Source organism: Callorhinus ursinus, unplaced genomic scaffold, assembly GCF_003265705.2.
Source record: "Callorhinus ursinus isolate GAN/ISIS: 27379988/994484 unplaced genomic scaffold, GSC_fseal_2.0 scaffold14, whole genome shotgun sequence".
Taxonomy (NCBI): domain Eukaryota; kingdom Metazoa; phylum Chordata; class Mammalia; order Carnivora; family Otariidae; genus Callorhinus; species Callorhinus ursinus.
Window position 1 is genome coordinate 29733002 of NW_027397076.1, and position 24836 is coordinate 29757837.

The 24836-nt window shown below is 36.5% G+C and overlaps 1 protein-coding gene and 1 non-coding gene across 4 annotated transcripts in view; one reads left to right on the forward strand and one right to left on the reverse strand.

Moving 5' to 3' along the window:
- OSBPL8 (oxysterol binding protein like 8) overlaps positions 1 to 24836 on the forward strand; it is a 159176-nt gene that overhangs the window by 10855 nt on the left and 123485 nt on the right. Inside the window, exon 1 of one of the 3 annotated variants that reach the window (XM_073900621.1) lies at positions 7763 to 7860. The exons of the other annotated variants lie outside the window; for them this stretch is intronic. The gene's annotated coding sequence lies outside the window, so the exon portion shown is untranslated. Of the gene's footprint in view, positions 1 to 7762; positions 7861 to 24836 lie in introns of those variants that run through there. 3 annotated transcript variants of the gene reach the window in all.
- LOC112832764 (small nucleolar RNA U13) lies at positions 7734 to 7832 on the reverse strand. Its single transcript, XR_003210457.1, has one exon. It is a non-coding gene; the product is annotated as a small nucleolar RNA U13 (small nucleolar RNA).

Here is a 24836-nt window from a genome sequence, read left to right on the forward strand (position 1 = left end):
TCTCCTCCTTTCATTTTATATTCATAAAAATTTCCCAGCATTCTTATAAAATTTCTTTAACCTGTTCTCTTTTTTATTTCCCATTCTCCTTTTCTGAATCTTTAGGTACCACACTGATTGTAAATTATCCTGGGCAAATAAATTTAAATTCATCTGTTTCTTTCCCCTCTCCTCTGTGGTAATTGCTGCATTTCCCCATTAATCTTTTTAAGTCTTCTCTCATGAGACTTCGTAATTCTTTCTTCTATAGCTCTGGTTTCTACTGCTGGGACATGTGTCTATGATTAGAGTCATAACTGTACTGCAATCAGAAGTTTTTACAATCCAGATTTAAGAAATGCTGATTACTTTGCAGTTGAAATCCTGTCAGAAGGGTTGTGATTCGGAAGGCTTGTTAAACCCCCAGAGTTGGCCTGATTATATAAGATATTATAGGACTTTCATAGTAAATACTGAATTGAAATTCAAAGTAGCTTAGAAAAATAAATCAGCTCTTGTGTAGTTTCTTTATTTGCCTAATATAGAGGAATTCAGTGTTGCAAGTATTCCCTAATGAGGTGGGTATCTATTTACTGATTATTTTGTGAACTTCTTTTATATTCTGTGAAACTCTTTATTTTTAGAATTCAGAGATTAGATTAGGTAGCAGTTGCTTTACCTTAGGTCTCTTGCTTTACCTTTTTCACATATCCCTAACATTATTCCTTTCAGATATCTGTTGTCATGATTAATTTCCTTTTTTTTTTTTTAAGATTTTATTTATTTATTTGAGAGAGAGAGAATGAGAGAGAGAGAGAGAGCACATGAGAGGGGGGAGAGTCAGAGGGAGAAGCAGAGTCCCCGCTGAGCAGGGAGCCTGATGCGGGACTCGATCCTGGAACTCCAGGATCATGACCTGAGCCGAAGGCGGTCTCTTAACCAACTGAGCCACCCAGGCGCCCTGATTAATTTCCTTCTTGATTGGCTCATTACAGTATCCTTTATAATTTTGATTATGTTTATAGTTTTGGTATTTTTTCTTGCTCTTCCTGAAATTTTAAAGTATGATCTTTAGCATTATATAGATAATATTTGACTATTTTCAAAGGTTTGGTTGTTTGGGAAATTATGGTTTTTATATCTTCATTTTCCCAAGAATTTATTATTACGATGTAGGAATTAAAAAAAATACTTTGTCGTTAGTGACAAAAAATTCCTCAGGAAAAATACTCATTTAAAAGGTTGATGACTTAACATATTTAGTATTTTAACGAGTAAGGTTTCATTTCTTTCGTTATCTTAATTCATGGTAGTAGTAATTAGCCTCTTCAAACTCAAAAGTTGAAATTAGTGATACGTTTTGTGGCTCTGAGGCAAATTATGATTTCAATTAAATTCAGAATACATGTTTTTTTTAGAATTCTCAAGAACTTTTTCATTGTCATATTAATCAGTTTTTTTTTTGGAACAGGATTTCAATATGAGAGTTATCTCCATAGTTTTGCATTTTTGGTAGTCATTCTTAAAGTATTAAAAATTGTGTTGGTTCTCTTAGATCCTTTTTGAATTGGCATGCAGAAGTGTAATTATGTGTCTTGTTTACTTACATGATAAATTAAAGATGATGAGTACTTTGGTTGTGGTAATTTATACTTAGAATTAAAAACCCAGAAGCATCTAGGCCAGAGTTAGGCACTCAGATACTCATTTTTCTTTCATGTCCAAGATAGAAAGCCATTATTAGTCTGTATCAAAATATGAAGAAACTGTTTTTGAGATTGAATAAGAAAGTCAATAATAACATTTTTTGAGATTGTCTTGAATTAATTTTAGATCTTGCATTTTAAGCTTTGATCCTTGATAAAGAACTCTTAGCTTAAGTATGGGCATTAATTTTACTTTTAGGAAACTAGATAACTCTTTGGTTTATTATAAGCGGTTACCATACTTAAAAAATGAGAAACACATTTATTTTTTCCTGGTATCTTGATTTAAGACAAGGTTCATACTTTCCTTAGAAAAGAACCTTTCAAGAAAACTGACAATTTATGCATATTCAGGTAGTTTTAGCTGTAATTTAAAATACCTAACTTTAAGAAAAAAGACTTAAAATCCAAGAGAGACATTTAATATATAGGACTAAATTATTAATATTTGATTGCCAGTATCGTATTTGTAAGCACTGCCCTTAAGTGCTCTTGATTTATTACTGTCTCAGAAACCATCTTTGAGACCCTCTGTCACAGGCTTGGGCAACATAACATTACAAACACCAACTGATGTAGTAAACAGATGCACTGGGAGAATAAGGAACCTGCCAAAAGTATTGTCTTTCCTACTAAGTAACTGTATGACCTTGGCAAACCACTTAGTCTTGTAGGTCTTAGTAAAATGGAGAGCTTGGAGCAGATAGCCTTTTAGGTTCTTATGAGGATTCTTTGAAGATGTCAGGGGATAGAATTCTAATCAGACAATATACTATGTAATATCCTTATAATAGCTCTGAAATACATGGTATTATTACCATTTTACTGATGGTATTATTCATGTACAGACTCCATGTTCAAATAGCATGCTCAGTCACATAGCTACTAAGCGGCCAAGTAAGAAGTTGAACCTTGGCCTGTCTCATTTTATATTCATATTCTGTTTAGTATGCCATATTACCTCTGCAAGCCATGTTATAGTAGACCACCAGATTTTATTCCTAAAACTTGTTTCATTTCTTAATCTTTTAGTTTATAGTAAATGTGCTTATGCTTTACTGCATCTGTTTTTTAGGAAAGCCAGAAGTCATGGATCAGGCCTATCCATGAATTGTGCCCAAAGCGGAAATGGGACCAATTTTTAAGTAAATATAGTAGAACTTATTTGTCTAAGAGATGATTGGTGTGTTCAAAGTTATCTTGAATTTATTTAAACAATGTCACTGTTGTTCAAAAACACTTTTGGAACTATTCTTTCTGTATTTCCTTAGTTTCCTCAGCGTCATTCTTTTTTTTTTTTTTTTTTTTTTGAGAGGCGGGGCGGGGGAGGGAGAATCTGAAGCAGGCTCCATTCCCAGCGCAGAGCCCAGTATGGGGCTTGATCTCACAACCCTGAGATCATGACCGTAGTGGAAATCAAAGAGTTGGATGCTTAACTGACCAAGCCACGCAGGTGCTCCCTTATTCTTTTAACCTACATTCTGTGGTGGCAAATGACATCTTTTGAGAATGGATTTGATCTGTGGAAAAAATGGGAAGTTACTCTGAACCAAATCTCAAACATAAAATTAGGGTTCAAAATGAGGAATGCCATTTTTAGTTAAAAATAAGCAGACCAAAGGGATGAAACCTATTATCCTAATGTCACTTGTAAGGTAGTTAAGGAAGTGATTAGAAAAGAGCAGTCCCAAAATTGTTTTATGTGGTGACAACTTGAAATAGCCTATAAAAATGATTACTCTGAATGGAGTTTAACCTTTATTTCGTTATAAATTCTACTGTATTAAAGTTACATCTTAAGATATATCTCTTCTGTTTGCCACTTAGGTTAGTGCTATGCTGACTTAGCATGCACTTTAGAGAAGAGGAGTTGATGAATGAATTACAGACAGCAGATACTCTTTCTATTTTAAAGGAGATGAGAATCTATAGAACATTTATTTGCACAGTAATTTAATTCTTGGTTATATTAGTATTATGTAATTTGTGGTTATCCACATATGGGATTAATTCTAGACAGATACCCCATCCCACTTCCTGGCATGAACTAACACTACTTCTTTTGCTAAGCCTGAATGTACTCTGATGCAAATTTACATGTAAATTAATTTTTATGCAAAAATTATCTTAGGCTGCCTTGTATACTTATATGTTAGTGAATAGCTTTTAGATTTTAGTACTTTATTAGTGCAGTTAATAAACAGTAATCTATGTATCTGGCTGCACAGGAACTTGTGATAGGAAGATTTCATTTTACCTTTTGAAGGTATTATTTTTCTTGATTTTAAACTTCCAGATAGTGGAGTTTAATGAAGCTTTCTCATTTGTAGGTATTAGAGGATAATAAAAAAAAAAAAAATCTTCTAATCCCTTTTAAATAATACTTTTCCTTTTGGGGTTTCAAGATAATTTGATGTTATAAGACCATTAATTCAACAGATATTTGAGTGCAGGTCACTATGCAAGGGGCTAAAAATTCAGTGGGAACTAGAGAGACCTGTGACCTCTTTGAGCATGTATGTGTGGGAAGGTGTGGAGGTATGTGTGGGAAGGTGTGGAATAGATAAACCACTAATTGCACAATTCACTGTGTAATTACCTTATGGAGGGTGCTAAGAGCAAGAAATAAGAATTTGCTGACCTAGTGGGGGAGGGGAGCCAAGGAAGGTGACTTGAGCTGAAGCAAAAAAGAATATTTCTGGCAGAACATCTTGTTTAAATATCCTGGAACAGCAAGGAACTTGGCTTTTGCTAGGAACTGAAAGAGTTCACTGTGGCTGGAGTGTTAAAAAAAAAAAATAGGAATGATAATAGTGTGGTGCAGTAGGCAGAGGTTGGGTCATGTAGGGTTTGATAGATCATATTAAGGATTTTGATTTTTGTCTCAAGATCCCTTGGAAACGATTAGAATATTTTAAACAAAGATCATGAAATGATCAGGATTAGAATATCACTCTGGATGTGTGTAAAGAATGGTTTGGAGGCAGCCAGGGTAGATGCTGGGAGACCCATTAGGTTGTGTTGAAATTAAGGTATCTCTAATTTATCTGAGGGAGAATCATGTAGACCAGTGGTTCTCAAAGTGTGTCACCTGGGAACTAATTAGAAATGCAGATTCTTAGGTTTCTGCTCAGACTCACTGAATCAAAAATTTTGGAGGTGGGGCTCAGAAATCTGTTTTTTTGAGCAAGCCCTCTAGATGGTTCTGATGCATCCTAAAAGTTTTTGAACTTCTGCAGGTCATTAGATATGTGGCTTTGAATGTAGGAGAAAGTTTTAGGCTGGTAATACGGATAGGGAGCAACTGCATGGAAGTGGTAGTTGAAGGTGAGGGAGAAAGAAGAGGCTCCAGTAGAATGAAACCCTGAGACACTAGTCCCGGACAGAGTGAAGGGAGCTGGTGAAAACCAAAAAAGGATTGGTGAAGGGGACTAGAGGGTGAGGAGAGTCTTTGAATAAGGGTGTGGCAAATTAAGCATTAAATTTGTTAATAAATGATCTTTGTGTAATTGTAGTGGAATTACAAGGGTGGGCACCAGTGTCAACAGGTTGAAAAAGAAATGGGGCGCCTGGGTGGCTCAGTGGTTAGGCATCTGCCTTCGGCTCAGGTCATGACCTCGGGGTCCTGGAATCGAGCCCCTCATCTGGCTCCCTGCTCCGCAGGGAGCCTGCTTCTCCCTCTCCCACTCCCCCTGCTTGTGTTCCCTCTCTCCCTGTGCCTCTCTGTCTGTCAAATAAATAAATTAAAAATCTTAAAAAAAAAAAACGGGGAGAGGAGTGAAGGAAATATAATTTACTCATTTAAGACATCCCTTACTCTTTGTTTTTTTTTTTTTTAAAGATTTTATTTATTTATTGGACAGAGAGAGAGGGAACAGAAGCAGCGGGAGGAGATGGAAAAGCAGGCTTCCCGCTGAGCAGGGAGCCCGATGTGGGGCTCGATCCCAGGACCCTGGGATCATGACCTGAGCCGAAGGCAGACGCTTAACGACTGAGCCACCCAGGCGTCCCGACATCCCTTACTCTTTGGACAGATATTTAATATTCCATAATTATGGGAAATATAAATAACTTTGAGGGACACCATAAATAACCTTGAGGGACAGCATAAGAGTCTGTGGATAACTCTATAATAAAATATCATTGTTTGGACTTCCTGATTCTGAAATTCATAATTTACACAGAGGAATGAGCTCAAGCTTATCATTGTGCTTACCATCTTGTGAGGAATACCATAGTAAAATAATAAACTATGTGGGGGGTGTGGGGGTAGGGGGGAGGATGTTTAGCCTATCAAGAATAATGTTTTTTAACATTAAAAACACTTTAGCAATATGCATTTATATAAAAATTTTTAAATTACAAATACTCTTACTCATTACAAATACATTTTTTACTACTGTGTATCTAAAGGAAAATGTCTTTACATGAATTTTATAATTCAGTCTTTTACTTAAATTACCTTAACTTGTTAGAATTATTCTAACATATTAATGTTATGCTATTCTTAAGGGAAGACCCCATTTATTTATTTACTTTTTAAAGATTTTATTTATTTGACAGAACACAAGCAGAGGAAGAGAGAGGGAGAAGCAGGCTCCCTGCTGAGCAAGGAGCCTGATGTGGGACTTGATCCCAGGACCCTGGGATCATGACCCGGGCCAAAGGCAGCCGCTTAACTGACTGAGCCACCCAGGCGTCCCTATTTTTTTTTGAAGATTTTATTTATTTGACAGAGACACAGCGAGAGAGGGAACACAAGCAGGGGGAGTGGGAGAGGGAGAAGCAGACTTCCAGTGGAACAGGGAGCCCGATGCAGGGCTTGATTCCAGGACCCTGGGATCATGACCTGAGCCAAAGGCAGACGCTTAATGACTGAGCCACCCAGGCGCCCCAAGAGAAGACCACATTTAATATGAAAACAAATTAAGGTAATTTGAAGGTGAACCCCAATTGCATGGTAATATATGCACACACACTAACACACAGGAGTGGGATGGAGGAGAGACAGGGAGAGAGGGAGATATTGAGACTTAAAGCATTTCAAGATGCATTTTCTTTTCAGGGTAAATTATGTATTTCTAAATTTTTTATTTATTTTTAAAATTTTAGGTAGGCTCCATGCCCAACCCAACTCAAAATCCCAAGATCAGGAGTCGCATGCTCAACCAACTGAGCCCGCCAGGTGCTCTAAATTTTTTTTAAGTAAAAATTAGGTTATTGTGTCAACATGTGTTGACTGTAAAATTCAGCAGCTACAGAAACTCATAAAGTTAGTTTCTGCTGCTACTAGACCACACTTTATGTTCAAAATAGCCCATTTATTAGCAGTTTGGTATTATTCTTCTAGATAGTCTTCTTACTCCCTACTCCTTGTGCCCTGTCTGTATGGATACTTGTATGTTTAATTCTTCAAAAAAGAAAAAAGAACTAGTATTATACTGTTTTGCAGGTTTTTTTGTTTTGTTTTACCAATCAGTACATCTTTAAGAGGCTAAATCCTAATAATTCCTTCCATTGACTTTATATTTTGTTCTTAGAACATTAGTCTGGGACTTACTAGCCCTTCTGTTTTTTAGTTTCTTCATCTGTAAAATTTAGAGATGGCAAGTGGTTGACTTGAAGGTTTCTAATAGCTCTAAAATTTGTTTAGGAATGCTAGGATTTCAAAGGGCAGACATTTCCTTCAATTTTATATGAAAAGTGATTATCTTAACCCATCTGGGAACACCTCATGGGAGAAGTTCTTGCCAAGTTAAAAATACAGTAGTTTGGGGAGGAAGCACATTAGAAACAAGATTCAAAAAAATAATGTCCCATCATTTACTAGTGTACTCACTTAGTAGGCATACCTAATGCTTTTAGGGTAGTGCTGACCAAAACAAAACAGAAACAAAAAGACTTTCTCAGAACTCATTAAGTTTTTGCACTAAAAATTTATATCACTTTTTTGGGGGTGTGGGATATAGGTGGGTCAGGGTTTGGTTGTACCTACTGAGTGCTAATGGCAGATGAGCCCATTGGGCCTGCTCAATGCTTTTTTCTCCACATCAGATGGGTGATGTGCCGAGGTGGTAACAAGGTTTGAGGGAGGCACATGTCACACAATGGAGTGAACACCCAATCATCATGCTTACTGCACAGCATTTTTTAAGGAATTGTGTCACCTTCTCACGTAAGTATCTTATAAAAGCCAAGGTACTAGGAGTAGGAGTCATTGGTATGAGGCTAGGAGCTGTATTACGTTTTCAGGAAACCACTTGAGAAGGCAAAGAAGTCTTAGTTTAAAGAATTTTTTTTTTTTTTTTTTAAGATTTTCTTTGTCAGAGCACGCACAAGCAGGGGGAGCTGCAGGCAGAGGGAGAAGCAGACTCGCTGCTGAGCAAAGAGCCCAATGTGGGACTTGATCCCAGGACCATGACCTGAGCCGAAGGCAGACGCTTAACTGACTGAGCCACCTAGGTGCCCCCCCCCGCTTTTTTTTTTTTAAGATTTATTTATTTTAAAGGGGGTGTGGAGGGGCAGAGGGAGAGAATCTCCTGCATACTCTCCGCTGAGCGCGGAGCTTGACATAGGGCTCCATTCCATGCCCTGAACCAAAACCAAGAGTCGGATGCTCAACCACCTGAGCCACCCAGGTGCCCCTTGGTTTAAAGAATTTTTGAGTGAAGATGTTCAGCTCTTGAATTAGCATTGTTACGTTCTTTTTATTAATATTATGTTGATTAAAAGATAGTTTTTGTTTTTCTGCTCTCAGTGTCTTAAGTTGCTGATTTTATTTCCTTTTAATTTTTACCTGTTTTTAGCTGTTTTCATCTTTTTTGTCCATAGTGTGTTTGTCCACTAACATTTTATGTACTCTTATTTCTAATCTTTAGTTTTTATTTTTCTAATATTTTCTGTTTACTTTTATGTATTTTAAATATCTCCGCCCTTTTCATTTGATTTTTTGCTTAAATTCTTTTTTAAAATTTAGTTTGTTTTTTTTTTTTTTTATCTCAAATAGGATTTTAGTAAGGCAAAGCCACAAAAAGGTATGAAGAAGAATCATTTAGAAAACTAGTGACTCCAACAATAGCTTGTCCAGGGAGAGCTTTAATTTAAATTTACTTTTTGTGTGTATTCTTTTTTCATTTTCTTTTTTTTTTTTTAAGATTTTATTTATTTGAGAGAGAGAGAATGAGAGACAGCACAAGAGGGAAGAGGGTCAGAGGGAGAAGCAGACTCCCCGCTGAGCAGGGAGCTGATATGGGACTCGATCCTGGGACTCCAGGATCATGACCTGAGCCGAAGGCAGTCGCTTAACCAACTGAGCCACCCAGGCGCCCTGTGTGTATTCTTTTTTCTATGTAGCTGGCTGTTGGGTGGCATGTTTCTAAACTGAATAACCAAAAAGATACTTACACCCTTAGCAAGAGAATCAGGCTACTTTTATTCCCCTTCCAATTACTTAATAGGAGCTCTTAGGGCTTTTTATAAGAGACTTTATTTTTTTAAATTTTGAACCTCTTCCTCAAATCTTTAATCTGAGTAATGCAGATGCACCATGGGCAAATTTCCCATCTCTACATAAAATGTTTATTTACAGTGATTTAGCCTTTGAAGTACACTTAAAGGGACTGTTCTCATGTTGATTGTTATCCCTTTAGTCATTTTGAAGGAGGTTGATTTAAAAAGTTTCACAATCCTCATTTTAAAAAGAATTTTTAGCAGTATCAGCCTCCTAAAATCTTTCAACAAAAAACAAAAACAGAAAAACAATGGCAGGTCTTTTTTTTTTAAATATTTTTATTTATTAGAGAGAATGAAAGAGAGAGCATGACAGCAGGGTGAGGGGCAGAGGGAGAAGCAGGCTTAACGAACTAAACTACCCAGGCATCCCAAACAGTGGCAGGTCTTAACTAATATTTTATTGCTAATCTTGCTGTTAAAAACTTTTTTTAAAATTTATGTTTCTTAAAATAGTAACTTCCTTTTTTTAGTGTATATAGACAGGAAATACTTTAAAAGGTATTTTACAGTATAAAAATACAATCATCAAAGGAAATTTTAAAGGGAAAATCATGATTCTGGATGGTATAGCACATTAATAATTTTTTATGCATTCATAATTATTTCAGGTATTACATTGATGTATATATCATGTGGGCCCAAGAAAGCAAAAGTAGGTAAGGTCATTCTTTAGTCTCTACATGTTCTACTTTGAGCCAAGGCCTCTAACTGGATATTGGTTTGTGTAAATGGAGCAGATGAAACCTTGTATTAGCTGACTGTCACTGGATTACGTCCTTCCTCAACAAGAGACTTGAGTTAATTTAGTCTTGTAGCTTTGTTGTCCTCACCATAGCTATATTTCTGCTGCTCTATTTAAAGGTCAGTATTATTGCCTTTTAATATTTCCTTTTTCATTGTGCATCTCATTCTGTCTACATGTCTGTACATTTCTCTCATTCTGGGAACTAAGTTAGCCTAAGTTCTTACTAGTGTTCTTAGCTGTCTCCTCCCAGAATTAAAACACTGAAATGACATTAACTGTTTTATGTATAAATTATAGAAAGGAGTTACTCTGCTAAATATGTAAAATCTTAGTAAGGATTTAAGTTAGTTTGAATGCTAACCCTGCATTCTTTTTATTAAACACATTTAAATGCATACACGTAATAACATTTTGAAATTATATAAGTGCTCAAGAATCCTGATCTTGGTCACTTCAGGTCTCTTGGAATAGAACTCTAGCATTCTGACGTTGAGTAGCATGCCATGAGATAATTTTTGTTGTAGCTGGTTAGTTCTTTTGAGGAGATTTTTTATATCTTGTTTTTCAGAGTGATCACTTAAAGATTTTAGATTCTGGAAAGTGTAGCTTTCATAATTTTAGGAGTGCAATGACAGCTGCACAGCAAGGCCATATGTTGCTTCGCTGTAATTATATTTTAATAATTATTTTTTCTTTAGGGAAAGAACTATGGCTAACTTCCAAGATACTGAAGCTGATGATTGTACCCATTCATATTTTTTCAACAGAAAGACAGAACTTTTTCTTTTTTCTTGCTTTAAATAGTTAAATTTATTTTTCTTGTGAAGTTGAGATTATGTTGTGTCATAGCATCAACTGGATGAAGTTACTATTCTGGATCCTACTGTAAAATTTAAATGAATATTTATGTCAGATGGGAAGACTGCCCTGCTGTTTGGTTATTCCCGTATATGGACTCACTGCCACAGGCATGCTGACTTTTCCAGCTCCTGCATGCCACTTGCTCCTTGCCACCTCCCGTTTTTCTGCATATTACCGTTCCCTCCACCGGCAATGCCCTCCTTCCTTTTCATCCATTTCCTTTTCTCCTTTTAAAATTGGCATCTAAACTTATTTCCTCTAAAAGTTCTTTCATGATTTACTCCATGTAACTGTTACTTATTTTCTTGGTTTTGCTTTAACACTTAACATGGATAAATACAAAGTCAACCAATCTGAGCTGTGTTTCTGTGATGTACCAGGTACAGTGTTAACGATCTCATTTAATTTTCATAGCTATCCTGTGAGTTATGCTCACTTTACATTGAAATTAAATAAATTCTGTTACATTCCTCGTTTTAGCTGTGCTAGAATTTGAGCTTCTCCTATCATTTAAAAAAATTGCTTTTTACAGTATCATTCTGCCTTATCTATTTGTGTAGTCTTTCCTTTCTTGCTCTCTATCACTTAACGTACCAACAGCACTTAAAAGAAAAAAACCCAAACCAAACACTATTTTGATATAATTTGCACAGAATAAAATGCACCCATTTTATGTATATAATGTGATGCATTTTGACAAATGCATACGCCCATGTAACTGTCACTACCATCAAGATACAGAGTGTTTTCATCAGTCCCCAAAATCCCTTGTGCCCTTTTCCCACTTAATAGTTCCCCTTCTCCACTCTCCCCACTTTCCCAGCTCTTCTTCAGGCAGCAACTGATTTGAGTTCTATCCACTACACATTGTTTTTTGTCTGTTCTAGAATTTCATGCAAATGAAATCATAGAATATGTACTTTTGTGTGGCTTCTTTTGCTTAGCATGTTTTTGAGATTGTTCCTTTTTATTGCTGGATAGTATTCCATTGTGTGAATGTACTACAGTTTGTTCATTCACCTATTGGTAGATATTTGACTTGGCTATTACAAATAAAAATGCTATGAGGGACACCTGGGTGGCTCAGTTGGTTAAGCGTCTGCCTTCAGCTCAGGTCCTGATCCAGGATTCCTGCTCAGTGGGGAGCCTGCTTCTCCTTAACCACCCTCCCCCCCCACCCCACCCCCGTTCCCCGGTTGTGCACTTGCTTGCTCTCTCACTGTCCCTCTCTCTTTATCTCTCTCAAATAAATAAAATCTTTAAAAAAAAAACTGCTATGAAAAATCCATGTGCAAGTCTTTGAGCAGAAATGGTTCTACTGTTTTCCATTTCCACCAACAGTATATGAGAGTTCCAGTTGTTCCTCCTCCTTGTCAACAGTTGAAAACATTTTGGTGTTTCTAGTGGTTGTGTAGTAGTATCTCATTGTGGTTTTTCATTTTCATTTTACTGATGACCAGGAGGGTATTGAGCATCTTTTCACGGGTTTGTTGGTCATTTGTATTATTATTTATTGTTTAAATTTTTTTGTCTATTTAAAAACTTCTGCTTTTTCTTACTGACTTTTAAGAGTTCTTCATATGGTCTGGGTTCTAGTTCTTTGTCAAATGTATGTATTGTGTATGTTTTCTCCTAGTCTGTGGCTTACCTTTTCATTTTCTTAACTGTTTTTGAAGAGAAGCTTTTAATTTTCATGGAGTCTAGCATACCAGTTTTTTCTTTTATGGTTTGTGTTTTTTAGTCTCCTATGACATTTTTGCCTACCCCAAATTTGTGAAGATTTTCTCTATTTTATTCTAAAAGTTTTATATTGAAATACTAAAAAAAATTTTTTTATAAAGATTTTATTTATTTGACGGAGATACACACAGCGAGAGAGGGAACACAAGCAGAGGGAGTGGGAGAGGGAGAAGCAGGCTTCTCACGGAGCAGGGAGCCTGATGCGGGGCATGATCCCAGGACCCTGGGATCATGACTTGAGCCGAAGGCAGACGCTTAACGACTGAACCACCCAGGCGTCCCTATATTGAAATATTTGTATTTACATTTATGTTAGCTTTTATATTTAGGTCTGTGATTTATTTTGAGTTAATTTTTGTGTTTAGTGTAAGTCAGGTTTTTTTTTCTCTCTTTTAATGAGGTTTTTACTTAAAATATTTTCCTTTTTATTGGGTTTCCTTGGCACTTCTGTTGCAAATTAATTGACCGTGGATGTGTGGTCCATTTCTGGACTTTCTGTTCTCTTCCACTGGTATATTATGGTATGCCAATATCACACTCTTGCTTTATTTTTATAAATTTTGGAGGTAGTATAAATCCCTTACCCAAAATCATTTTGAAAATAGAAAAAAAGTCCTTGCATAATTTACTCTCTTGCCATCACTGCTTGTGTTTGTGTATATGGTGATTTTTGTTTTCATTTACTTGTTTTTGTTTATGTTTTCAAAATGTTGCCACCAACAGGGTTTTGTGCTTGATATTTTCCAGGGCAGATATTGTTTGTATTAAGGAAGATGCTAAGTACTTTCAGCTGGTGAGAAGGAATTAGACAGCAGTTGATGTTGTTCTTTCCCTCAAAATCATTGGTAGTAAGCAACACTAGGTTTCAATGGTATATCTATATGATTTTGGAAAAGATCAGTAAATAGGGTCTGCAGAAGCAGAAGTATGTGCCAGAAGCCAAGTGTTTAAATACCAAATCTGAAATTGGTTGGGAAATGAAATTGCAACACTTTTCAGTTACTTTAAAATCATGTTTCTTTTTTTCCCCTCTCCTGTCTCTCTTTAGAAGAAACATCTTAGCTTTGCTTAAAGCAGTCTTTCCCTGTGAATATTTGAGAAACACTAATGGCAATTGCCAAAACTAAAGGGTGTCTAAGTGGGAACATGTTGAAGAAAAATGTTAGATACAGATTACATATAATTTAGTTTAACTACGTGTAAATGGAAGTAAAAAATGAATGCTATTTGTGGTTTCAAAATAGTGCCCAGATGCTTTCATTTTTCTTCTTAAACTGCCTTACTTTAGAATAAAAGTAATAGAAATGAGAAATGTAACATACTCAGTTTTGTATTGATTTTTATTTATTAGTGTTCTGTTTCCTTTCTCTCTCTCTCTCTTTTTTTTTTTTTTTGGTTCTTCCAGAGTTTTTTTTGCCCTCCTCCCTTTTTTTGTCCTTGGGGATTTTATCTTCTGTTTATTCTGTATCCTTTTTCTTTACTTCTCACATATTGGAAATGTTGATAAGTCTCGATTATGCATTTTAATTAACTTGTTCTTGTGAGTAATAACTCCTAGGCTATAGTAGAAATATGTGTGTATTTTTTTCTTCCTATGGAAATCACATTTATCATTTGAAAGATGTTTCTAAGCTTTGCACTTGACACAAACTTAGAATTTTAGAAACCAGGTAGGTGATGAGATAGAGGTGGAGTTATAGCTTCCCCCTTTTTTTAGTTGTTGGGATGGGTTGATTATGGTCTAGGGCCTTAGAAAGATTGGTCATACACTTTGTTCCTGTTATTTACTTAAGAAAGACTGCATAGATTATAAGAGCAGTCAGACAAATGGAACTGTCAGTCAGCTGCTCAAATAGATATTTTTAGATATGTTTCTCCTCTTAATACTAATCATGCAGTTGACCACAAATCCTGCGTTCGATAGGGGATGATAAAATAAGATGTAAGAGCTCCACAGGAGGCATTTTGGATAGTAAGACCAAACTAAAATTGAGATAGAGGTCACATTTCTGATTAAACACAGTTTTTTTCTCCTTATCATTCTGGTCTTGATGATGTTTATATGATAGATTTTACTAATGGAATTAAAACACCTAGCTAGAAACAAATAAGTGAATATTATGCTATTGTTGCTTTTTTTTTCTTATAGCATATATGGTGTTTTATGTTTCAGGTCTCACATTTCACTTTTGTGGGTTCATTTGAAGTTAACCTTGACTTTGTTATTCAAGGCTTGCTTATTTTAGTTGCACATGTCTGAAATATTTTCATTTAGGGTTCTTTGGTTCAAGCAGTAGGAAACTCTTGCTAACTTAATATACCAGAATGATAAGCTCATTTTCTTGAAGTAAAAGTTGAAAAACCAAGTTTTGGAAAGAACAGACAGGGGCTCCAGGGATCTAGAAAGCAGGAAGGATCTAGAGAGGGAAGCAGTGGATGGTCTTTGTGGAGCCTCCGTTAAGCTAGGTAGTTCTCTAATTGTTTTTCCATTCATGTGATCACTCTGCTCATGAGTCAGATGTCTCAGAGAGTGAGTCAGATAGGGACTGATTGATTTCATTTGGGTTTATTGCTCACTCTTTGCTAGGAGAGAGCAGAGTACCAAGCAAGACTGCATATATTGGAGGAGGGTGGCTTTCTTTAAGAGAAGATCAAGGTACATGTTACTACAGGAAGGGAAAGTGAATGTGTACAGGTTAAAAAAATCCATTATTGCTCTAGTTTCTAGGGTGACATAATATTTCTTTAATCTTACAATGCCGTATTAACATTTCTTGGCTGAACCCAAACCTTTCAGCCTTTATAGATTTGCCATGATCATTTATTAAATGCCCATGAAGACTGCTCTGCATTATACTTCAGTTGTTTTTTCTCTCTTTTGTTCATACCCTTAAGTGACTGAATGATTTAAACCATGTAGTCTTAATTACTTGTGAAGAAAGTTTTTCTTTGTTTCCATTACTCAATTAATGAATTTTTTTTTCGGTGCTTGCTATGTGCCAGGTACAAGAAGCTGAGGTTTCAAAAATAAATAAGAGCGGGCGCCTGGGTGGCTCAGTTGGTTAAGCGACTGCCTTCGGCTCGGGTCATGATCCTGGAGTCCCGGGATCGAGTCCCGCATCGGGCTCCCTGCTCAGCAGGGAGTCTGCTTCTCCCTCTGACCCTCTTCCCTCTCGTGCTTTCTATCTCTCATTCTCTCTCTCTACCTCAAATAAATAAATAAAACTTTAAAATAAATAAATAAATAAATAAGAGCAAACATATCTTTTCCCCCCAGCCTTGAGATATAATTGACATACTACATTGTGTAAGTTTAAGGTATACAATATGATGATCTGATACCTGTATATGCTGCGGGATCTTTAACACAATTATGTGTTAAACACATCCCTAATCTCACGTAATTACCATTTTGTTGTGTTGTATTTCCATGTTTTGACTGTTGTGAATAATGCTGCATGAACATGGGAGCAATGCTGCAGTGAACATGGGATGTCTCTTCAAGATAATGATTTTGTTTCCTTCAGATAAATACTGAGTAATGGCATTGCTGGATCGTATGGTCGTCCTATTTTTAACTTTCTGAGGAATCTCCATACTGTTTTCCACAGTGGCTGTACCAATTTAAATTCCTGGCAACAGTGCACTGGGGTTCCCTTTTGTCCATATCCTCCCATCTCTTGTTATCTCTTGTTTTTTTGATAATAGTCATTCTGACAGGTGCAAGATGATACATCATTGTGGTTTTGATTTGCATTTCCTCTAGGATTAGTGATGTTGAGCACCTTTACATGTAGTTGTTGGTCATTTGTATGTCTTTAGAAAAATGTCTATTCAAGTCCTCTGCCCATATTTAAATCAGATTTTTTTTTTTTTTGCTATCAAGTTGTATGAGTTCCTTATGTATTTTGGATATTAATCCTTTATCAGACATATGGTTCACAAATACTTTCTCACATTTCGTAGACTGCCTTTTCATATTTATTGTTTCTTTTGCTGTGCAGGAGCTTTTTAGTTTCATATAGTCCAGCCTTATACCTATAAAAATCAGGTATACCAGGGATGCCTGGGTGGCTCAGTTGGTTAAGTGTCTGCCTTCAGCTCAGGTCATGATCCCAGGGTCCTGGGATCAAGTCCCGCATGGGGCTCCTTGCTCAGCAAGAAGCCTGCTGCTTCCCTGCTTGCTGTTCCCCCTGCTTGTGCATGCTCTCTCTCTCTGTCAAATAAATAAATAAAATCTTTAAAAAAAAAAAAATAAGGTATACCAGTGTATACCTTACTTTTGCTTTTGTTGCTTGTGTATTTGATACATAGCCAAAAAAAATCAATGCCAAGACTGATGTCAAGGAACTTTCTCCCTTTGTTTTTTTCTAGGAGTTATTTGGTTTCAGGTCTTATGTTTAAGTCCTTAATCCATTTTGAGTTGATTTCTGTGTATGGTGTAAGATAGGGATCCAGTTTCAATCTTTTGCATGTGACTTTCCAGTTTTCCCAACATTATTTACTGAAGGGACTATTCTTTCCCCACTATTTTTGGCTCCCTTGTCAAATATTAGTTGACCATATATGTGTGAGTTTATTACTGAGTTCTCTATTCTGTTCCATTGGTCTGTGTCTATTTTTATGCCAGGACCATATTGTTTTGATTATTATAACTTTGTAATATAATTTGAAAAGAGGAATTGTGATGCCTCCAATTTTGTTCTTACTTCTGAAGATTGCTTTGTCTATTGGGCTCTTATAGTTTGATATGAATTTTAGGATTGTTTTTCTATTTTTGTGAAATGTGCCTTTGAAATAATGGTAGGGATTGCACTGAATCAGTGATGACTTTGGATAGTATGGCCATAAGACAATACTCTTCTGATTCATGAACATGGGATGTCTACATTTTTTGTGTCTTGTTTGATTTCTTTCCTTGGTGTCTTAAAGTGTTCAGTATTTAGATCTTTCACTTCCTTGGTTAAATTTATTCCTAAGTGGGGTGCCTGGCTGGCTCAGTCAGTAGAGCATGTGGCTCTTGATTTTGGGGTCATGGTAGGTAGGTTGTAAGCACCACTTTGGGAGCTTACTTGAAAAAAATTAAAATAAAGCCTGGGCACCTGGGTGGTTCAGTTGTTAAGCATCCACATTGGGCTCCCTGCTCAGGGGGAAGCCTGCTTCTCCCTCTCCCACTCCCCCTGCTTGTCTTCCCTCTCTCACTGTGTTTCTCTCTGTCAAATAAATGAAGTCTTGAAAAAAATAAAACCAATTCTTTAAAAAAAAATTATTCCTGAGTATTTTATTCTTTTTGATGCTATTGTAAATGGGATTGACTTGTTTCTTTTTCAGATAGTTTATTGTACTATAGAAATGCAACTGATTTTTGTGTATTGATTTTTGTATTTTGCAATTTTATTCAATTTGTTTATTAGATCTATCAGTTTTTTAACTAGAGTGTGTAGGGTTTTCTGTATACAAGAGTATATTATCAGCAAAGACACTTTTTTTTTTTAAAGATTTTATTTATTTATTTGCAAGAGAGAGAGTGAGAAGAGAACATGAGAGGGGTGAGGGGCAGAGGGAGAAGCAGACTCCCTACTGAGCAGGGAGCCTGACGTGGGGCTCGATCCCAGGACCTGGAGGTCATGACCTGAGTCGAAGGCAGACGCTTAACTATCTGAGCCACCCAGGCGCCCTGAGACACTTTTGCTTTTTCCTTTCCAGTTTGGATGCCTTTTATTTCTTTTCCTTGCCTAATTACTCTGGCTGGGACTGGAAGTACTATGGCAAATAGAAGTCATGAGATTGGGCACCCTTGTATTGTTCCTGATCTTGAAAGGAAAGCTTTCAGCCTTTCACCACTGAATATGTTAGCTGTGGGTTTTTCATATATGATCTTTATGTTTAGATATGTTACCTTCTATATCCAGTTTGTTGAGCTTTTATTTTTTTTTTCAGTTAATCATGAAAGGATGTTGAATTTTGTCAGATGCTTTTTCTGCAGCTATTGAGATGACCATATGATTTTTGTCCTTCATTTTAGTAATATAGCATATCACATTTATTGATTTGCATATGTTGAACTATCCTTGCATCCTAGGGATAAATCCTATTTGATCATTGTGTATGATCTGCTTAATGTGCTATTGAATTCTGTTTATAGTATTTTGTTGAGGATTTTTGTGTTTATAGTCATCAGTATATTGGCCTGTTTTCTTGTAGTATCTTTATCTTTGGTATCAGGATAATGCTGACCTCATTAAATGAGTTTGGGAGTGTTGCCTTCTCTTTAGTTTTTTTGGAAGGGTGTGAGAAGAATTGGTGGTAATTCTTTAAAATTTTGGTAGAATTTACTCATATAGGCATCTGGTCCTAGGCTTTTCTTTAATGAGGGGTTTTTGATTATTGCTTCAGTCTCCTTAATTGTTACTTGGTCTGCTCAGAATTTTTATTTCTTTATGATTTGGACTTGGTAGGTTGTATGCTTCTAGGAACTGATCCATTTCTTGTAGGTTGTTCAATTTGTTGGTGTATAATTGTTCATCGTAGTCTCTTATGGGCCTTTGTATTTCTGTGCTGTCTGTTGTAATGTCTCTTCATTTTTAATTTGTTTTTTCTTGTTTATTTTTTCAAAAAACCAATTCTTAGTTTCATTGGTCTTTGTATTATTTTTCTCTTCTCTGTTTCATTTATTTTACCTCTGATCTTTAGCTTCTTTCTTCCTTCTGCTAACTTTGGGCTTAGTTCTTGTTTTTTTCATTCTTTGAAGTGTAAAGTTAGGTTGCTTGAGAGCATTCCTTTTTCTTAATTTAGGCATTTGTCAGTATAAACTTCTCTTTTACTGTATTCCATAAATTTTGCTATGTTGTATTTACATTTTCATTTATTTCAAGATATTTCTTTATTTCCCTGTTAATTTCCTCTTTGACTCATTGGTTGTTCAGGAGTGGATTATTTAAATTCCACATTATTTGTGAATTTTCCTCTTTTCTTCTTGTTACTGATTTCTAGTTTCAAACCTTTGTGGTTAGAAGAGATTCTAGCATGATTTCAGTGTTTTAAAATTTGTTAAGACTTCTTTTGTAACCTAACATATGATTTATCCTGGAGAATGTTGCATGTGCACTTGAGAAAAATGTGTATTCTGCTGTTGGGTGGAATGTTCTGGATATCTGTTAGGTACATTTGGTCTAAAGTATAGTTCAAGTCCAGTGTTTCCTTATTGATTTTCTGTCTGGATGATTTATCCATTTTTGAAAGTGGACTATTGAAGTTCCCTCCTATTATTGTATTGCTATCTGTAACTTTCTTCAAATCTGTTAGTATTTGCTTAATATATTTAGTTGCTTCAATGTTGGGTAAATACATAGGCATATATATTTACAATTGTTATATCCTCATGATGAATTGACCCCTTATTCATTACATAATGACCTTCTTTGTCTTGTTACAATTTTTGACTTCAAGTCTGTTTCCTCTGATATAATTAAAGTTACCCCTGCTCTTTTGGTTTCCACTTGCATGAAATGTTTTTCCATCCCTTCTCTTTGAGCCTGTGTGTGTCCTTGAAGCTGAAGTGAGTCTCTTGTAGGCAGCAAATAGTTGGGTCATTTTTTTTTTTTTTTTAATCAATTCAACCACTCCATGCCTTCTCATTGGAGCGTTTAATCTATTTACATTTAAAGTAATTATTGCTAAGTAAGGACTTATTATTGCCATTTACTAATTGTTTCCTGGCTGTTTTATAGTTTCTTTGTTCCTTCCTCTCTTGTTCTCCTTTTTTGTAAATTGGTGATTTTCTGTAGTGGTACACTTTGATTACTGTCTCTTTGTGTGTGTACCGTCTTTAAGTTTTTGTTTTTGGTTACCCTGAGGCTTACTTGAAACATCTTATGGATATAACAGTCTATTTTAAGCTGATATCAACTTAACTTTGGTCTCATAAAAAAAACCCAACCAACCAACAAACAAAAAAACTGCTCTTTCAGTTCCCTCCCTCACATTTTGTGTTTCTGATGTCACACTTTACATCTTTTTATATTGTGTATTAATTTACAAGTTATTATAGCTGTAGCTATTTTTGTCTTTCAACCTTCATACTAGAATTAACACACCACCATATTACAGTATTAGAGTATTGTGAATTAGACTACTTACTTGCCTTTACCAATGGGCTACTTAGTTTCCTAAGTTTCCATGTTCTGGCTAGTTTCCTTTAGCTTCAGCTTGAAGAACTCCTTTCAGTATTTCTTATAAGGCAGGTCTAGTGGTGAAGAACTCCCTCAGCTTTTGTTTGTTTGGGAAGGTCTTTATCTTGCTTTCATTTCTGAAGGACAACCCTGCTGGGTAAAACATTCTTGCTTGGCAGTTTCTTTCTTTCCATACTTTGAATATATTGCCCTGTTCTCTCCTGGCCTTCAGGGTCTCTGCTGAGAAATCCACTGATAGACATAGGGGTTCCCTTATATGCAAGAATTTTTTTTTTCTCTTGCTGCTTTTAAAGTTCTCTTTGATTTTGGGCCATTTTATTATAATGTGTTTGGAGAAGATTGTTTGGATTGAAAATATGGGTGACTTATTAGCTTCATGAACTGGGATTCCAGATAATCTCCCAAGTTTGAGAAGTTCTCAGCCTATATTTCTTTAAGTGAACTTTCTACTCTGTTTTCTCTTGTTTCTCTCTTGAGGACTCCCATAACATGTACCTTGCTTCTTTTACTGATGTCTTACAAGACCCATAGATTTCTGCATACCTTTTCATTTTTTTTCTTTTTGCTTTTCTGACAGGATAATTTCAAAAGGTCTGTCTTCAAGCTCACTGATTATTTCTTTTGCTTGCTCCAGTCTGCTATTGAACCTCTCTGTTGAATTCTTCAGTTTAGTTACCGTATTCTTCAGTTCCAAAATTTCTGTTTGTTCTTTTTTGTTTTGTATCTTTGCTGAACTTTTCATCTTCTTGTATTGTTTTCCTGATACTGTTAAATTGTTTTTCTGTGTTCTTTTGTAGGTCTCTGAGCATCCTCAGAATGCTCAGAATTATTTTGAATTCTTTGTTAGGCAATTCCTGGATCTCCATTTCTTTAGGGCAAGTTTGTTACTGGAGGTTTACTATATTACTCTGGTTGAGCTATGTTTTCTTGATATTTTGTAAGCTTTGTAGCTTTGTGTCTGTATATTTGAAGAATCAGTCACTTCTTCTTGACTTTATAGACTGATTTCAGTAAGGGAAGACTTTTATCGACAGGTTGGGCATGCTAGAGCATGCTGTGTCCCTGAGTCTTGTGGTATAGGGTACCAAGTGCAGGGGCATGTTGCAGCACAGGGTTCTCAGTGGCCATTGTGGCTCATTGGCTAAAGCTATTGGGGTCCATAGCATCAACAAATTAGTGTGGTTTTTAGCTAGCACTGTGGGGGATCTGCAGAGTCATTGAGGACTGTTGAGGTCCTCAGTATCACCTCCAGGTTCAGCAGCTAGGGTCCAGGGCAAGCAGTGGTAGTGGCTGGAACTTGTGGTATTCACACACTCAGCTGCAAGGACTAGAGAGGGGTGCAGCTAGTGGCAGGTGTGGTTGCAAACACACATGTAATGATAGGGCTCAGGGCAGGTAGATAGCTGCAGGGGCCTTGGCTGTAGGTGTGCACCATCATGCTTTCTGTGTCTTGCTATAGGTGCATGGCAGTGGAGGACAGTGATGGGTTTGGGCCAGGGTGTGCAGGTGCACAGCTCAAGGGGCTGACTGTAAGTGATTCAGTGGTACCGGCCAGTGACAGAAGATAGGGCCTCATCTGGACCCACAAGAAGCTATGATGGCCCTGGCTGTTGGTGTACTTTTCTTTGGTTACAATCTCCAAAATGTGCATGTATATGCATGTGATAGTGGAAGCTGGTACCAGATGTCAGGCCAGTGGCGTGCAAGTACACAACTGGAGGGGCTAATCTCAGCACATGCATATCAGTAGAGGTCAGCTGTGGAAATCTAGGCTGGTGTCTTGAACTTAGCAGCCACAGATGCCTGGGCTGGCTGCTGGTATAATTCCCAGGCTCTAGAGGGGGCAGGTGAGAGGAAGGAGTGTGTGTGTATGTGGGGGACTCAGGCAGCTAGTGTCTGTGAACTCAAATACCTGTGGGGCAAAAGCTAGTGAAATCTATGTCTGTCCTGGCTATTGGTCTGGTCTTGTCTGGTTTGGTCTTCTTTCTTTTGTTTTTTTAAGTAGGCCTCATACCTAGTGTGGAGCCCAACGAGAGGCTTGAACTCATGACTCTGAGATAAAGACCTGAGCTGGGATCAAGATTTCAGACACTTAACTGACTGAGCCACCCAGGTGCCCTGGCTGTTGGTTTCTTCAGTGGAGAAAGTTTCTGGGGTCCTCTGCAGAGCAGGTCACCGCCAGCTGTGGTTGATCACACCGTATGGCTGCTATTGGTAGCCCCTGTTTTTTCTTCCTTGTTCCTAGCCATGCTTGTATGTTTCAGCTTTGCCAGTCCCTACTTGGGGTAAAATGGAAGCAGGTCCTTTGTGCAGTGCCCAGAAGGACTGGGGAAGCTGATAGTTCATTTTGCTCTCCCTTTCCTGGCAAGAGGAACTCTTTCTAACTAGGGAGTTCCCTCTTGGTACTGGGCAATGCTGAGCTAGTGGAATGGATGATGCAGGCAAAATGAAACTCTTTTCCATCCCTTTTTGTGCAGTTATTCTCCATTTTTCAGTTGTGCTGCTGAAATTTTTAAAATGAATCTTTCCTAAAGCTGTTTTTTGTTCATGGATAGCTAGGTAGTACAAGGTGAAATGTTAACAGGGTATTGTATTGGATAGTAGTGAAGTAGACAGGGATGAACAAGTTTTAGAAGACAATTCTCTATTGATGTCTTGTATTTCTGCATATCTTGCAAGTAAAGCACTAACTGCGCTGTGTTCTGGACTATCTTTTCAAGGATGTTTTTGTAGTGAATAGTCTTGGAAGACAGAGATAGTGTCTTCCTTCCAAGGAAAGGGCAGGCATACTTACTCCCATTATAAAAAATATGGATTTCCTAAGCTCAGAGTTCTCCTGCATTGTAACTGACTGTTTCTATAGGCACCTATTGGACCTATGCATATGGCTTCCTTGGTACTTGGTATGGCTAAGGTAACTAGATAACTAGAAAAGATGAGAAAGGTAATCGCAAACATTTAGGAGGATTCTCTAAATTGATGGCTATACAAGTACTTTTAAGTTTTCCTTCACTTATAGAACAGTAGAGAGCTCAGCTGATGTACCATAGCTGTGGTTTAAACAAGAATGATGCTCAACTCTAATATGCAGATCTATACTCAATGAAAATGAATATAAAGACTAGAGGGGTGTGTGTATTTCAGTTGTAATAAGATATTTAAGATGTATATATATTGCTTTGATTACCTTACTTGAACTGATTTTTATTTTAATGTAGGGTAAAAAGGTTTTCACTGAATTTGAAAACAAACTTAGAAAACTGTAGTATGTTTCATTGATTTGTTGTGGTTATTGTAAGTTGCCTTGCATTCTTTTTTCATATATATGTGTTCACACACACACACACACACACTTATTTATTTATATATTTATATATATTACTCTGAAGACACTCCTAGTATGGACCTTAAAGTTGAGATGGTACCTTAGAACTGATATTCTTTACACTGCATTGCAGTGATTATGTCAGCAATGTTTAGACAAGGGTAAAACCACTGGCTGTCATGTTATATAATATTAGAGTTGTAGGGAATCTCAGTAATGGCCATTTTAGCTTCACAATCTTACAAGGGAATGGAGGTCCAGAGATAGATGTAAAATAGTTTGTCCAAAGATCCATAGCTAGTTCTCAAAGAAATGTGGACTTTACTAATATTCTTTCTGTCTCATCATGCTACATCAGAGTAGGGAAGGTGAATGCCCTGAGAATGGACAAATAGATAAAACATTCTGTGGCAAGGTCTTACGATTTTTGGTATGGTGATGTGAGAGGACTTTAGTACCTTGATGAGCTTTTAAACTTTTAGAATTATATATTATGTGTATTAGAAAAAATGGAACTTGTGACTCAAATCAGTAAATTTATGGATTTTATTAGATAAGGCTAATTAAATTTAAAATTAAAGATGAGTAAAAAACAGGTAACTGTATGTTGATAGTACTGACAAAAATTATGAACTTGCTGCACCAATGACTATTGAGAAACACTGATAGAAATATAAGTTCATATCTGGCAGCATAATTATGTGACTGATGGAGAAATAAACATGGAAAAAAAACCTCAGTTAATACTTTTGTGTTATATATTAGGGAATCCAATG